This window comes from Neoarius graeffei, chromosome 6 (assembly GCF_027579695.1).
Source record: "Neoarius graeffei isolate fNeoGra1 chromosome 6, fNeoGra1.pri, whole genome shotgun sequence".
In the NCBI taxonomy this organism is placed as follows: domain Eukaryota; kingdom Metazoa; phylum Chordata; class Actinopteri; order Siluriformes; family Ariidae; genus Neoarius; species Neoarius graeffei.
The window spans coordinates 80,314,093-80,328,980 of record NC_083574.1 but is presented as its reverse complement, the minus strand read 5'-3'; the positions used below and the strand labels follow the sequence as shown (position 1 = coordinate 80,328,980).

At 43.1% G+C, this 14,888-nt stretch overlaps 1 long non-coding RNA gene across 1 annotated transcript; it reads right to left on the bottom strand.

Moving 5' to 3' along the window:
• Nucleotides 1-560: 560 nt before the first annotated feature.
• LOC132888101 (uncharacterized) lies at nt 561-8,883 on the bottom strand. The gene is made up of 4 exons (XR_009654902.1): nt 8,701-8,883; nt 1,146-1,262; nt 861-1,061; nt 561-679 (listed from the first exon to the last, which is right to left on the bottom strand). It is a non-coding gene; the product is annotated as an uncharacterized LOC132888101 (long non-coding RNA).
• Between the last annotated feature and the right edge of the window lie 6,005 nt (nt 8,884-14,888).

Genomic DNA, 14,888 nt, shown 5'->3' with positions numbered 1-14,888 from the left:
AGTTTGCATGTTCTCCCCGTGTCCGCGTGGGTTTCCTCCGGGTGCTCCGGTTTCCCCCACAGTCCAAAGACATGCAGGTTAGGTTAACTGGTGACTCTAAATTGACCGTAGGTGTGAATGTGAGTGTGAATGGTTGTCTGTGTCTATGTGTCAGCCCTGTGATGACCTGGCGACTTGTCCAGGGTGTACCCCGCCTTTCGCCCGTAGTCAGCTGGGATAGGCTCCAGCTTGCCTCCGACCCTGTAGAAGGATAAAGCGGCTAGAGATAATGAGATGAGATGATTTTATGCATTTTTCTGCTGCCAAGGGATTGGCTGATTAGATAACTGCATAAACAGCAGGTGGATGGGTGTTCCTAATAAAATGTCCTCTGAGTATATACAGCCAATGTATACAGTATGTGGCATCCCCCTCATGTATAAAATTACCTATGCATGCATATGGTTGTGTCATGTGCATTGTTAAACACTGCTGGTTCCTCTGAGCATGACAGGAGTGTGCAGGTGTTGTGTGTGTGTGTGTGTGGGGGGGGGGGGGGGGGGGGGGTAATACCCGTAGGGTTGATGAGAACTCAGTGTTTGAGTTTTCCAGCAACATGGAGACTGACAGATCTGACTGCTTGGTCGATTGTGAAGGCGTGTGATGAATCTGCCTCACTTTCTGCATGAAACAGTGTCACCTGAGGAGGAGTGCAGAAAAAAAAACAACATATAAACATGGTGCTTTTCTGACTTCTTAAGTCTGCTTTAATTAAAATCAAGGTCACATTATCATACTGGTGAGAACAAAAACAGAAACAATAGCATGTATTTATTGAGGTAATTTATTGAGTGTCATATTACTGGAGCACTTTTTTTTACCTTGCTGGCAGTGGTGCTGTCTTCCACGATGGCTGAAACTTTATGAATATCCCTGTTAGTGGTGAAGATGGTCATCCACTCAGATAAGGAAGAGAGAGAGGAGTAAAAAGAGAATCTGTCAGGAGACAGAGTTTCTCTTCTTTTCCTCTTGCTTGTCTTGGTCTCTCCATGACTTGGGTCTTCAGTCACCAGGAAGGTCACCTGGTGAAGATAGTTTTGATGTGTTCATGATGTGGGTGTTTGTGTATATTCATGTTTGTGGCTGTGGTACTCTGTGTGTTTTACCTTGCTCTGTTTTTCTAAAATGAGAGCTTTGACAGTGCTGTACAGGTGGATGTCTTTAGGGGATGCATCAGTGAAGACAAAAATCTCAGACAGAGGTGGACTATGGATAAGAGCCAGCTGAAATAAATTCGCACACACACAGTGAGTAAAACTTGTATTGTTACCACTGTTCCCAATAGGATTCCTATAAATTTGTAGATGGGGTGAAAATTATTTTAAAGAAAGTGATGAAGTACATTCTCAATCAGGAGATCGCGAGTTCTACTTGCGGTCGGGTCATACCAAAGATCATCATAAAATGGTACCTACTGCCATCTGGCAAAGCACACTGCAATACAGATACGAGTGGGGAGTCAAACTCTTGTGGTTACCAGAGGACTAATCCCCCACTGTAACCCTAGCTATGTAATAGGCGAGAGGCCGAGGGCTACAGAAACGGAGAACGGCGCCGCTCTGTGCGCCATATGGTGCGGGAAGGACTTTAGACTTAGATTAGACTTAGATGAAGTACATACATATACAGTGTCTTGCAAAAGTATTCATCCCCTGTGGTTTTTGTCCTGTTTTGTTGCATTACAAGCTGGAATTAAAATGAATTTTTGGAGGGTTAGCACCATTTGATTTACACAACATGCCTACCACTTTAAAGGTGAAAATTGTTGTTTTATTGTGACACAAACAATAATTAAGATGAAAAAAACAGAAATCTGGAGTGTCCATAGGTATTCACCCCCTTTCATATGAAACCCCTAAATAAGAGCTGCTCCAACCAATTCACTTCATAAGTCACATAATTAGTTGATTAAGATCTACCTGTGTGCAATCAAAGTGTCACATTATCGGTCACATGATGTCTGTATAAATCAGCCTGTTCTGGAAGGACCCTGACTCTGCAACACTATTAAGCAAGCAACATGAAAACCAAGGAGCACTCCAAACAGGTCCGAGACAAAGTTGTGGAGAAGTATAGATCAGGGTTGGGTTATAAAAAATATCCCAAACTTTGAATATCCCAAAGAGCACCATTAAATCCATTATAGCAAAATGGAAAGAATATGTCACCACGACAAACCTGACAAGAAGGCTGCCAACCAAAACTCACAGCACAGGCACGGAGGACATTAATCAGAGGTGCAGCAAAGACATCAAAGATAACACTGAAGGAACTGCAAAGATCTACAGCAGAGATGGGAGTATCTGTACATAGGAGCACTTTAAGCCAGGGGCGATTCTAGCATCTGATCTTTGGGGGTGCTTAGCCCCCAGAGCTGACAGAGGCACCTGACTTGAACGACAGTGTTTCCACATTTATTCCGCATTTAGACTAGACTTAACTAGACAAGAAGACTAGACTAGGGGCGGCACGGTGGTGTAGTGGTTAGCGCTGTCGCCTCACAGCAAGAAGGTCCTGGGTTCGAGCCCCGTGGCCGGCGAGGGCCTTTCTGTGCGGAGTTTGCATGTTCTCCCCGTGTCCGCGTGGGTTTCCTCCGGGTGCTCCGGTTTCCCCCACAGTCCAAAGATATGCAGGTTAGGTTAACTGGTGACTCTAAATTGACCGTAGGTGTGAATGGTTGTCTATGTGTCAGCCCTGTGATGACCTGGCGACTTGTCCAGGGTGTACCCCGCCTTTCGCCCGTAGTCAGCTGGGATAGGCTCCAGCTTGCCTGCGACCCTGTAGAAGGATAAAGCGGCTAGAGATAATGAGATGAGAATGAGAAGACAAGACTAGACTTATGCAATGTTTTAACAGAAGCTGACCTAATAAACTATGATATCTACACATTTACAACCACTGACACAAATATTTACGTTATATTTTTAACTAAACAAGACCTACTACTGCATTTGTAATGTTGGAGCTATTCATTTTGAACAGTGGTAATTGTTAATTAATGTGTTATTGTGTATTGTGTAATAAGTGTCTATTATTATGATTTTACATTAGTTTACATTAGTAAACACTATGTTACATTAAATAAAATTGACTAACACACGGTGGTCTAGCACCGTAGCACTTGTACAGCTCTGCACAAAAGTATCTCGATATGGATGATAAATGTCGTTTTTATCATTCTGTTCATAGACCAGGGAACATCAATATTGCATTATGCATATTATTGTGTTGTGTTTAACAATTGTAACTCCAGTCCGTACTTTCACATCTCGCTATGTCAGTAATACTCAGGTGCTACTTTGAGTTCCTCATCGGCGTGGAATCCAGTTTAAAAAAACACCATGTCGTAGCAAGCACTCGCGCGGACAGGCAACCCAATCAGAGGGGACGCAAGGGGGGGGGGGTATTTTACTGCTCATAGAACTATCACGTAACAGGTGAATTCAAGAACACACACACGCCCGCGCTGCCGCGCACACATTCATTGCGCAGTGCGCGAGGGCACTTATTTCTGAAAATTACTTCCAAAAGCAGTGTTTTTGAGGGTGCTGAGCTAGGGGGTGCTCAGCTCGTTTTTGGGGGTGCTTGAGCACCCCCAAAAATAGGCTAAACACGCCCCTGCTTTAAGCCGTACAGTCCACAGAGTGGGGCTTTATGGAAGAGTGGCAAGAAAAAAGTCATTGCTTAAAGAAAACACGTTTGGAGTTTGCCCAACAGCATGTGGCAGACTCCCCAAACACATGGAAGAAGATTCTCTGGTCAAATGAGACTAAAATTGATCTTTTTGGCCATCATTGGAAATGCCATGTGTGGCACAATCCCAACACCCTGAGAACACCATTCCTACAGTGAAGCATGGTGGTGGCAGCATCATGCTGTGGGGATGTTTTTCATCTGCAGAGACAGGAAAGCTGGTCAGTGCTGAAGGAAAGAAGGATGGCACTAAATACAGGGCAATTTTGGAGGAAAACCTGTTTGAGTCAGCCAGAGGTTTGAGACTGGGACGAAGGTTCATGTTCCAGCAGGACAATAAACATACTGCTAAAGCTACACTGGAGTAGTTTAAAGGGAAACATTTAAATGCCTTGGAATGGCCTAATCAAAGCCCAGACCTCAATCCAACTGAGAATCTGTGACATAACTTCAAGATTGCTGTACACCAACACAACCCGTCTTAACTTGGGCAGCACAGTGGTGTAAGTGGTTAGCATGGTCGCCTCACAGCAAGAAGGTTCTGGGTTCGAGCCCAGCAGCTGGCAGGGGCCTTTCTGTGTGGCCCTTGAGTGAGGCACTTAACTCCCAACTGCTCCCTGGGTGCTGTTAGCATGGCTGTCTACTGCTCTGGGTATGTATGTGTGTGTGTTCACTGTTTCAGATGGATTAAATGCAGAGAGGAATTTCACAAGCATGTGATGAATAAAGTTCTTCTTCTTCTTGAAGGAGTTGGAGCAGTTTTGCTTTGAGGAATGGGCAAAAATCCCAGTGGCTAGATATGCTAAGCTAACAGAGACATACCCCAAGAGACCTGCAGTTGGAATTGCAGCAAAAGGTGGCTCGACGAAGTATTGACTTTGGGGAGGTGAATACCTATGCACACTCGAGATTTCTTTTTTTTCCATCTTAATTATTGTTTGTGTCACAATAAAACAACAATTTTCACCTTTAAAGTTGTAGGCATGTTGTGTAAATAAAATGGTGCGAACCCCCAAAAATCCATTTTAATTCCAGCTTGTAATCAAAGCCGGATTAACTATATGGGCCTGCGGCACAGTGCCCAGGGGGACTAACCACTCACAGCCAGTGGGGGGGCACCACATGACAGAAACTTTAAAAATATTTTTCGTGAATGTTTGTACACTTAAAATGGTTATACACTTGACATTGTTAAATAGTCATATATAATTCATTATGAACACTAATTTCATAACAACAACAATAATCATAATTCTGAGCAAGAGTGGCCCATGTGACTATTAACCGCCCTTTCCTCAACCTGTCAGTTGAGCCAGTCCACCTACGGTGAAATGTATCAATTTTTAAAAAACTGCAGTAGAAATGAAAAATGGACAGACATCAATTGAGTGGTTGTGCGAAGAGAAAATTAAAAAAAGAGAAAGACTCCAGGTGTGTAGCTGCAATTAAAAATGTTCCAGTGTTAGATCGTTTTTTTATAAAAACATCGACAACTGCTGTCACTACCAGCGCTGAAGCCGAAGCTAGTGAAATCAGCGATGCTAGTGAGGGAGATGGCCCTGCTAGCACTAGCCGGGGAGATGCTACAACCACAGCCAGTGTTAGCCGAGGGGTCGGCGACGACAAGGATCCCCTTGAGACGTACAAAAATATATGCTGCTCATTTTTGAATAAGACATTTCAGTATGCCTACATGCATATCGTTGGTTGTTTTCAGTGAATTTGATGGGCTGATGGGCACAAGTCTACTTAATAAATTTTCAATGAGGAAGAATAACCTTGTTTATGTATATGCTACTATTTTTGACAGCAAAGGGCAAGGTTTGTGAGTGTGTGCAGGAGGTTACTGAACGCGTGCGCTCAGGGTGGTGGTGGGGGCACTTGAGGTATAGTGCCCAGGGGCACCGCATTGGCTTAATACGGCACTGCTTGTAATGCAACAAAATAGGACAAACGCAAAGGGAGATGAATACTTTTGCAAGACACCATATATTCAAACAAATAATGCTTAGTTCAAAATGTTAAAAGATGCTTTTTTTAGTTATCAGTTCACACATCTCAAGTGATATTTGCTAGAAATCATGTCTATGTATTTTAAGAAAAATTTTATAGAGTACCACTCTGCTTTTCTGATTCATGACCCATTTTCACAGACTCTAGCCATAAATATGGAAAAGCAGACATCCAGTGTTTGTAATATCCTGTAGCATAAATACACAGGTGATTATAGGAAATTGTGTACGCTGATTGGTCGAGAAATTCGGACTATTTCTTGGTAATCACCTTAAGTGACTCGGCAAAATGGCAGCCAAACACTTTGTCACTGTAAGTGAGGAAGAATTACAAATTATGAAAGAAAATGCTGTTCCTAAAACCACTAAAGATGCAAAAAAATTTGGTCTAAAACTATTCAAAGGTAAGGTGGACTTGTCATTTATTTTAAAACAAATAATTTTATGTGAGTCAGCATAGATAAGTGGCACAAGTCTGCGCCGCTCCTTTATTACATTAGCATGCCGCATTTGAAGTTTGAAATAAATGAATTTTTTTCATATATTTTTTTTTAATCATCTCGCTGACTATTACACACCTTGCTCCTGGAGTGATCTTTGTTGGTCGACCACTCTTGGGGAGGGTAACAATGGTCTTGAATTTCCTCCATTTGTACACAGTCTGTCTGACTGTGGATGGGTGGAGTCCAAACTCTTTAGAGATGATTTTGTAACCTTTTCCGGCCTGATGAGCATCAACAACGCTTTTTCTGAGGTCCTCAGAAATCTCCTTTGTTTGTGTCATGATACACTTCCACAAACATGTGTTGTGAAGATCAGACTTTGATAGATCCCTGTTCTTTAAATAAAACAGGGTGCCCACTCACACCTGATTGTCATCCCATTGATTGAAAACACCTGACTCTAGTTTCACCTTCAAATTAACTGCTAATCCAGGAGGTTCACATACTTTTGCCACTCACAGATATGTAAAATTGGCTCATTTTCCTCAATAAATGACCAAGTATAATATTTTTTTCTCGTTTGTTTAACTGGGTTCTCTTTATCTACTTTTAGGACTTGTGTGAAAATCTGATGTTGTTTTAGGTCATATTTATGCAGAAATATAGAAAATTCTGAAGGGTTCACAAATTTTCAAGCACCACTGTATATGGTTGGTTTGTTTCCTTGGCTGTTTGACTATGAGTATGTCTGTGAATATTCTCAATCATCCAGGTCATAGTAAACTGTGGGTGGTAGAAATGGGCAACTAGACTTGCTTGAAGATTCTTGAAAACGTTTCACCTCTCGTCCAAAAGGCTTCCTCAGTTCTGTCTGACTAATAGGGAGTATCAGATATTTATCCTCTCCTGGATCAGAATTCTGATGACCAGCTCATCTAAGGTGTCATTGAGGCATCATGTTGGTGTGGGTCACTGGAGGCTGGGTGTGACTCGCCGTTCACACCCAGCCTCCAGTGACCCACACCAACATGATGCCTCAATGACACCTTAGATGAGCTGGTCATCAGAATTCTGATTCTGATCCAGGAGAGGATAAATATCTGATACTCCCTATTAGTCAGACAGAACTGAGGAAGCCTTTTGGACGAGAGGTGAAACGTTTTCAAGAATCTTCAAGCAAGTCCAGTTGCCCATTTCTACCACCCACAGTTAACTATGAGTACTTCAACAGCATATTACACTCAGTATTCTTGTTACTTATTCACTTGGCACGAGAACTTTCTGATCTAGAAGGTCAGCACTTTGTGTACCTGACTTTTGCACTCATTTTGCATCATTCTGGTTAGGAGCGTCTGCTAAATGCTATATAATGTAATATCTTTGTATTAATTAACTTAAGCTCACACTGAAAATACAAGTGAAAGCTAACCTCCAACTAAAGTAACTTTTCTTTTGAAAAAAGTCACAATTATTGATATCCCAAGATATTCATACTGTATGTACAAAATGTACATTATGTTTCCATTTAACTATTAAGTTCACCTGAATGTTTAACACCTTTTAAGCAGTCATCCATGAAATGTAATTATGAGGTCAAACATCCTTAGTCATTCATCAACCTCGAGAAGATTAGAGAACACAAAGTGGGAAAAACAGTGTTGACCTTCATAAATCAGACAATGACCACAATATCCACATACCTGAAAATGCCCATATCCATTGTTGTGACAATCTCATCTCATCTCATTATCTCTAGCCGCTTTATCCTTCTACAGGGTCGCAGGCAAGCTGGAGCCTATCCCAGCTGACTATGGGCGAAAGGCGGGGCACACCCTGGACAAGTCGCCAGGTCATCACAGGGCTGAGACATAGACACAGACAACCATTCACACTCACATTCACACCTACGGTCAATTTAGAGTCACCAGTTAACCTAACCTGCATGTCTTTGGACTGCGGGGGAAACCGGAGCACCCAGAGGAAACCCACGCGGACACGGGGAGAACATGCAAACTCCACACAGAAAGGCCCTCGCCGGCCCCGGGGCTCGAACCCAGGACCTTCTTGCTGTGAGGCGACAGCGCTAACCACTACACCACCATGCCACCCTGCTGTGACAATAATTAAACAAAAACATCTAACCACAAACATAAGCACCTAGAATTTGCTAAACACTGGTGTAACTTTCACTGCAACCTGGATCTATGGTAAGATGAGACAAGCTGAGATTCTGTTATGCCATATAACTGTTTTTCTACTTTGGGTAACATTGTTAGGATTATGATATCAGGTATCATGAACTAGCAGGACAATGTCATTTCAATAAGCTTTTTAGAATGGTCTTAGAATAAATGTACTTCAATTATAGGTTACATTTATCTTGTATTTTCTTTAATCTCAATATTTATATCAGTATTGCATATTACCTCACAGACATTTTCAAAATTATGAACTTGGTTGTAGATTTGAAATAAGGATTTTAGACTGAAATTGTGTGCCATATGGAGACGTACCATGATATGTACATGTGTGGGCTGAACCATCTCAGTGGAAGCTCTCTCAAGCTCATTCCCCATTCTGTCTTTTCCACAGAGACACACACTGAAGAGCTTCCTGGGAACTGACTCAATGAAGCCGATCAGCTCCTTTCCTGACCAATTGGAAGTCAAAGTATTCAGTAATACTTTCTGAAAGCTTTCCCCATTGGACCCTAGTAAGGTCACATGTCTGAAAGTGGCTTCATCATTGGTGGACAGGCCTGTTACAGCCACCACTAAAAATGCTGGTACACCTGTGAGGAGGAAGAAAGTGAAAAAAATTCAAAGCAATGAAGCAGCAATGATGTAAGCATATTTCATTTAAAATCACAAAGTAATTCTGCAAAGCTACTCTGCAAAAAAATATTTAAATGTAAAGAGAAATTAGCTGATGCTTTTTAAGAAACTGCATAAAAGAACAGGATGTGAGAGGAAAAATTGTACCTGTATATCTTTAAATCTGAATATTCAGCAAAGAAATTATTATTTGTTGTTTTTTTTTCTTGGCGCAAGCTTTTCTGATATAATGTTTACCCTGTCTTGAGATTCTAGAATTTAGTGGCATATTTCCATGTGCACATATTTGCGAAGATATATCTGATTAACAAAAAACATGGTGGTATGAGATATAAACCCATATACAGGAAAATACATCATTAGCCAGGTGTATTGTTTATTTTGGTCATTTTACCAAACTCCATATTTAATCCATCCATTATCTGTAGCCGCTTATCCTGTGTAGGGTCGTGGGCAAGCTGGAACCTATCCCAGCTGAATATGGGCAAGAGGCGGGGTACACCCTGGACAAGTTGCCAGATCATCACAGGGCTGACACATACAGACAAACAGCCACTCACACCTATAGTCAATTTAGAGCCACCAATTAGCCGAACCTGCACGTCTTTGGACTGTGGGGGAAACCGGAGCACCTGGAGGAAGCCCACACAGATACAGGGAGAACATCCAAACTCCACACAGGTAGGCCCCCATCGGCCACTGGACTTGAACCCAGAACCTTCTTGCTGTGAGGCAACAGTGCTAACCAATACATCACCGTGGTGCTGTCATATTCAATCAAATCAGCAAATGTAGTTTACCTGCAATACGACTGCCTTCTACTCTCCACAGCCCTGGGAGTGCTTTCTCCTAAGACCAAAAAAAAAAGAAAGAAGGAAACCATGTGTAATTTATATAAATTTTTCTTTTTTTTTTGTAATGGTATATTTAAAGTATCAGGTTATAGTAGGATACATTTGTTTCCTGTTGTGTGAACGACATCTAGAAATCACATGCTGACTCACATTTATGTATTTTCTATTTTACACCCTGCTGTTTGAGTGAAATTGTGATATTTAATAATCCCTTCATTTATTATGGAAAGTACCAAAAAGGAGAAGATACCAACACCCAAAATAATGAAACATTCAGAATTTATTCTGCCTTTTAATTAAGATATATTTATTTATGAATGCTTATTTTTGTTTCTCTGTTTTGTTTATCTGTAAAGTGCTACGTAATATTAATGTACTGTTTTATATGTAAATATGCTTGTGATAAAAGAAAATAAAAGTATCATGCCACACATATGCAACTTAATGTTACACAGTGGAAATGTTGTATGGTATTGAAATGTGATCCTTGATTGTCGATTTGTCAGAGCCGATTACCCAAGACATTAAATGTGATTGGCCCATGGGATGTGATGTTGAGCTGCCATTGGCCAGGTTCCACAGGTGGCAGAAGCCTGACTCGATACAGACCGTCAGACTGAGTCAGCTCACCCAGAGGACCTGCTTCACTAAGAAGAAATTGACAAGCACCTAACAGAGAGAAATGGAGACAGAGATGTAGACTTTTTTTTAACACACATGCATAGGCAATTTTACAGGAAGTCCAATATTAAGTTAAGATTAAACAGAAATGTTATGTTAGGATTATCTCTTCTCATCTCATTATCTCTAGCCGCTTTATCCTGTTCTGCAGGGTCTCAGGCAAGCTGGAGCCTATCCCAGCTGACTATGGGCAAAAGGCGGGGCACACCCTGGACAAGTCGCCAGGTCATCACAGGGCTGACACATAGACACAGACAACCATTCACACCTACGGTCAATTTAGAGTCGCCAGTTAACCTAACCTGCATGTCTTTGGACTGTGGAGGAAACCGGAGCACCCAGAGGAAACCCACCTGGACAACATGCAAACTCAGCACAGAAAGGCCCTCACCAGCCATGGGGCTCGAACCCGGACCTTCTTGCTGTGAGGCGACAGCGCTAACCATGACACCACCGTGCCGCCCCAAGTTAGGATTAAACTTTTTTTTTCAAAATGTTTCCCCATGATGTCATGCTGCATGTGTTACATTCTGACTCAAACAAATAACCCCAAACCCAAAATAAGGCACTCAAAACAGAAAATCATGCTCTTTACTGGAATTCATACAATTTTAACAAATACAAAATTACCAAACCCAAACCCATGGCCAACGTGAAGCCTAACGCTCATGGCGCACATCACACACAAACAAAGTCCTATTAATAGGCCCAGGTGAAGGCTTCGCAGCTGGCGACATTCAGCACAATCAACTTCCAGCTCCGCGCTGTCAACAGAGGCACCGCCCCCGAAACACTCGCAGGCGTCACACGCCCCCCCTTTTTTTTTTTGGAAAACGCAGAGCCTAAAATTGCAGTCCTCCACAGATTCCTATAGAGAGAGCAAAAGAGAGACAGGGGAACAAGAAATACAAAAACAGCAAATGATCAGACACGGGATAATGCATCGGCCACAATGTTTTCTGACCCTTTTATGTGCCTAATATCCAAACAGTATGACTGCAAATATAAAGACCAACGCACTAAGCGCTGGTTTGGACACTTCAGCGAATTTAAGAAAACTAAAGGGTTGTGGTCAGAAAAAACAATCAAGGACACGGCAGAACTGATGTAGACCGAAAAGTACTGCAAAGCCCATATTAAGGCCAATGTCTCTTTCTCCACCACAGAATAGTGGCGTTGGTACGAACAAAATTTTTTTAAAAAGAAACACACAGGATGGTAAATATTGTGCATATCAGCCTGCATCAGAACAGCACCCGCTCCGACGTTGCTGCCATCAACCTGTAATACAAAGGGCTTATCAAAGCATGGAGCAGACAGAACAGGCGCAGAACAAAGTAGTGACTTAACATTTTCGAACGCCGTTTGGCAGTCAGCACCCCACACATATTTCTCCCCATCCCTCAAAAGATTTGTCAATGGGGCTATCACGGTGGCAAAATTCCTACAAAAACATCTGTAAAAACCCACTAAGCCCAAAAATCGCCGCAGATCTTTTTTTGTAGCGGGAGGTGGATATTGCTGGACAGCCGGAATTTTCACATCAATCGGACACACTTCCCCATTACCGACAACTCTACCAAGATAAGTCACCGTCCCCCTAGCAAATTCGCATTTTGCGAGGTTCACAGTCAGCTGCGCCTCAGTCAAACGTTCAAACACCGATTTGAGCCTCTGCAGATGCGATTCCCAAGTGTCGCTGACCAGAATCAAATCATCCAAATAAACGGCACAGCCCTCTAAACCCGCAATTACCCAATTCATAAGCCGCTGAAAAGTTGCTGGCGCATTTCTCAAGCCAAAACTCATGACGGTATAAGAGTACAGACCGAATGGGGTAATAAAGGAGGAGACTTCCATAGCCCTTGAAGTTAACGGCACCTTCCAATATCCCTTTAAGAGATCAAGTTTCGTTACATATTTGGCAGACCCCACAGAGTCGACACAATCCTCGATTCGAGGTAACGGGAAACTGTCCCCTTTAGTGACACTGTTCACCTTTCGAAAATCTGTGCAAAACCTAACCGTTTTGTCTGGCTTCTCTACCAAAATGCACGGGGACGCCCATTCTGAAAACGACGGGACTGCCAGATTGTTATCCAGCAAATATCGCACTTCCGACTCCAGCACTCGACGTTTTTCTGGTGACACACAATAAAAGCGTTGCCGCACCGGGGCCGAATCACTAACATCAATATCGTGCTCGATCCAAGTGGTTCGAGATGGAGTATCCCCAAACAAAGCAGGAAATGCACGTACGAGGCGAATTAAATCCTCTCATTTACGCCAGTATCCCATCCAATTTTGACAAACACTCTGAATTTGACAAACACTCAGAATTTTTCAAACGCCCCCGAAGAACGCCATCATTTGGGTCGAGAATTTCATGCCCACTTTCCCCAGTCCAATCCGAAGCAGAGGCTAAAACTGGGTGGGGGCACGAAGATTCATAATAGGGCTTCATTGAATTGGCGTGATACAGTGTAGATTTTTTTCGACGGGATGGAGTTGCCACTAAATAATTTTCATCGGAGATCCGGCGGATAACGGAATAGGGACCCTCAAATTTGGACTCTAATGGTGACCCACCTAACGGACAAAGCACAAGCACTTGGTCACCGACTTCAAAGGATCTACGCTCTATGGATCGATCATACAGGCATTTCATTTTCTTTTGAGAACCCTCCAAATTTGTTCTTGCTACATCCTGCGCCCTCGCCAGCCTGTCTTTGAAACCGAGTACATAACCTTCAACATTGGAGGGCGGAACAACCGATCTACCCACGTCCCCCAAAACTGACAAAAGTCCCCGCACTTTGTGTCCAAAAACCAAGTCATTTGGGCTAAACCCAGTGCTCTCTTGCACCACTTCGCGTGCAGCCAGCATGAGCCACGGTAAAGACTCTTCCCAGTCCGCATCCAGCTGCACGCAATAGGCACGCAAGAGAGACTTCATAGATTGGTGAAATCTTTCGATTGAACCCTGCGATTGAGCATGGTACGGCGTGGATGTGAGATGTTGTATGCGCAGTTGTTTTAAAACGCCCTCAAAAACGCGGGAAGTAAAATTAGACCCACGGTCACTTTGCACAAATCTTGGGATACCGAAAACGGACATAAACTGAACCAAAGCCCGCAGAACCGCCTTCGCAGAGATGGTGCGCAGCGGAAAAGCAAAGGGGTAGCGAGTGTTCAGGCACATTAACGTAAAAATATAATTACTGCAATTCTTTGACCTTGGCAGTGGGCCTACGCAATCGATAACAATATGCTCAAAAGGTTCGCCCACGGCTACAATCGGACGCAAGGGAATAGGTTTGAGAGTTTGATTAGGCTTACCGGTGACCTGACAGGTATGACATGACTTTATATATGCAGACACATCCCTTTTAATGTGCGGCCAAAAGAAGGTTCGGAGGACACGGTCATAGGTCTTCCTCACACCCCCATGCCCACACCGGTCATGCGCAACCTGTAATACAGAATCTCGAAATTTAGCAGGGATCACCACCTGGACATAAGCGTCCCCCACAAAATCTTCCCCTTGTGGCATCCATTTACGGAAGAGCACCCCATTTTCCATGAAGTATCCCCTCGCTGCTCCCAGTGCGTCTGTGGGGGATGCACATAATGGGAGCATAATCTCCCGGACGAGCCCCCATTATGTTACATTCTGACTCAAACAAATAACCCCAAACCCAAAATAAGGCACTCAAAACAGAAAATCATGCTCTTTACTGGAATTCATACCATTTTAACAAATACAAATTACCAAACCCAAACCCATGGCCAACGTGAAGCCTAACGCTCACGGCGCACATCACACACAAACAAAGTCCTATTAATAGGTCCAGGTGAAGGCTTCGCAGCTGGCGACATTCAGCACAATCAACTTCCAGCTCCGCGCTGTCTACAGAGGCACCGCCCCCGAAACACTCGCAGGTGTCACACATGACCAATGAATTATAATATCCAATTCTTCAGACAAAAAAAATTAAGGTTCAAAATTTGTATACAAGCTAATCATCATCATATCTTGTCATGCCAGTACTGCAGCCAGTTCAGGGCTTCATGTTTAGCTTCATATAGGTTTTGATTGGCGACATTTGGACCCAGTTCACACTCACGGAGAATGTGTCCCGTAGTTTGGTTAGGATGACCACATCGACACTTGGCTGACTTCACCCGTCCCCATTTCAGTAGGTTGTCTTTAGTTCTACCTACTCCGCTCCTGGCTCTGTTCAGGGCAACCCATTCCCTTCTGGCCAAGTGAGTACCATGAGGTAGGGACTTGCAAGGTCTCTGAAGAGCTTCATTTGGTGGTAGAGTGTC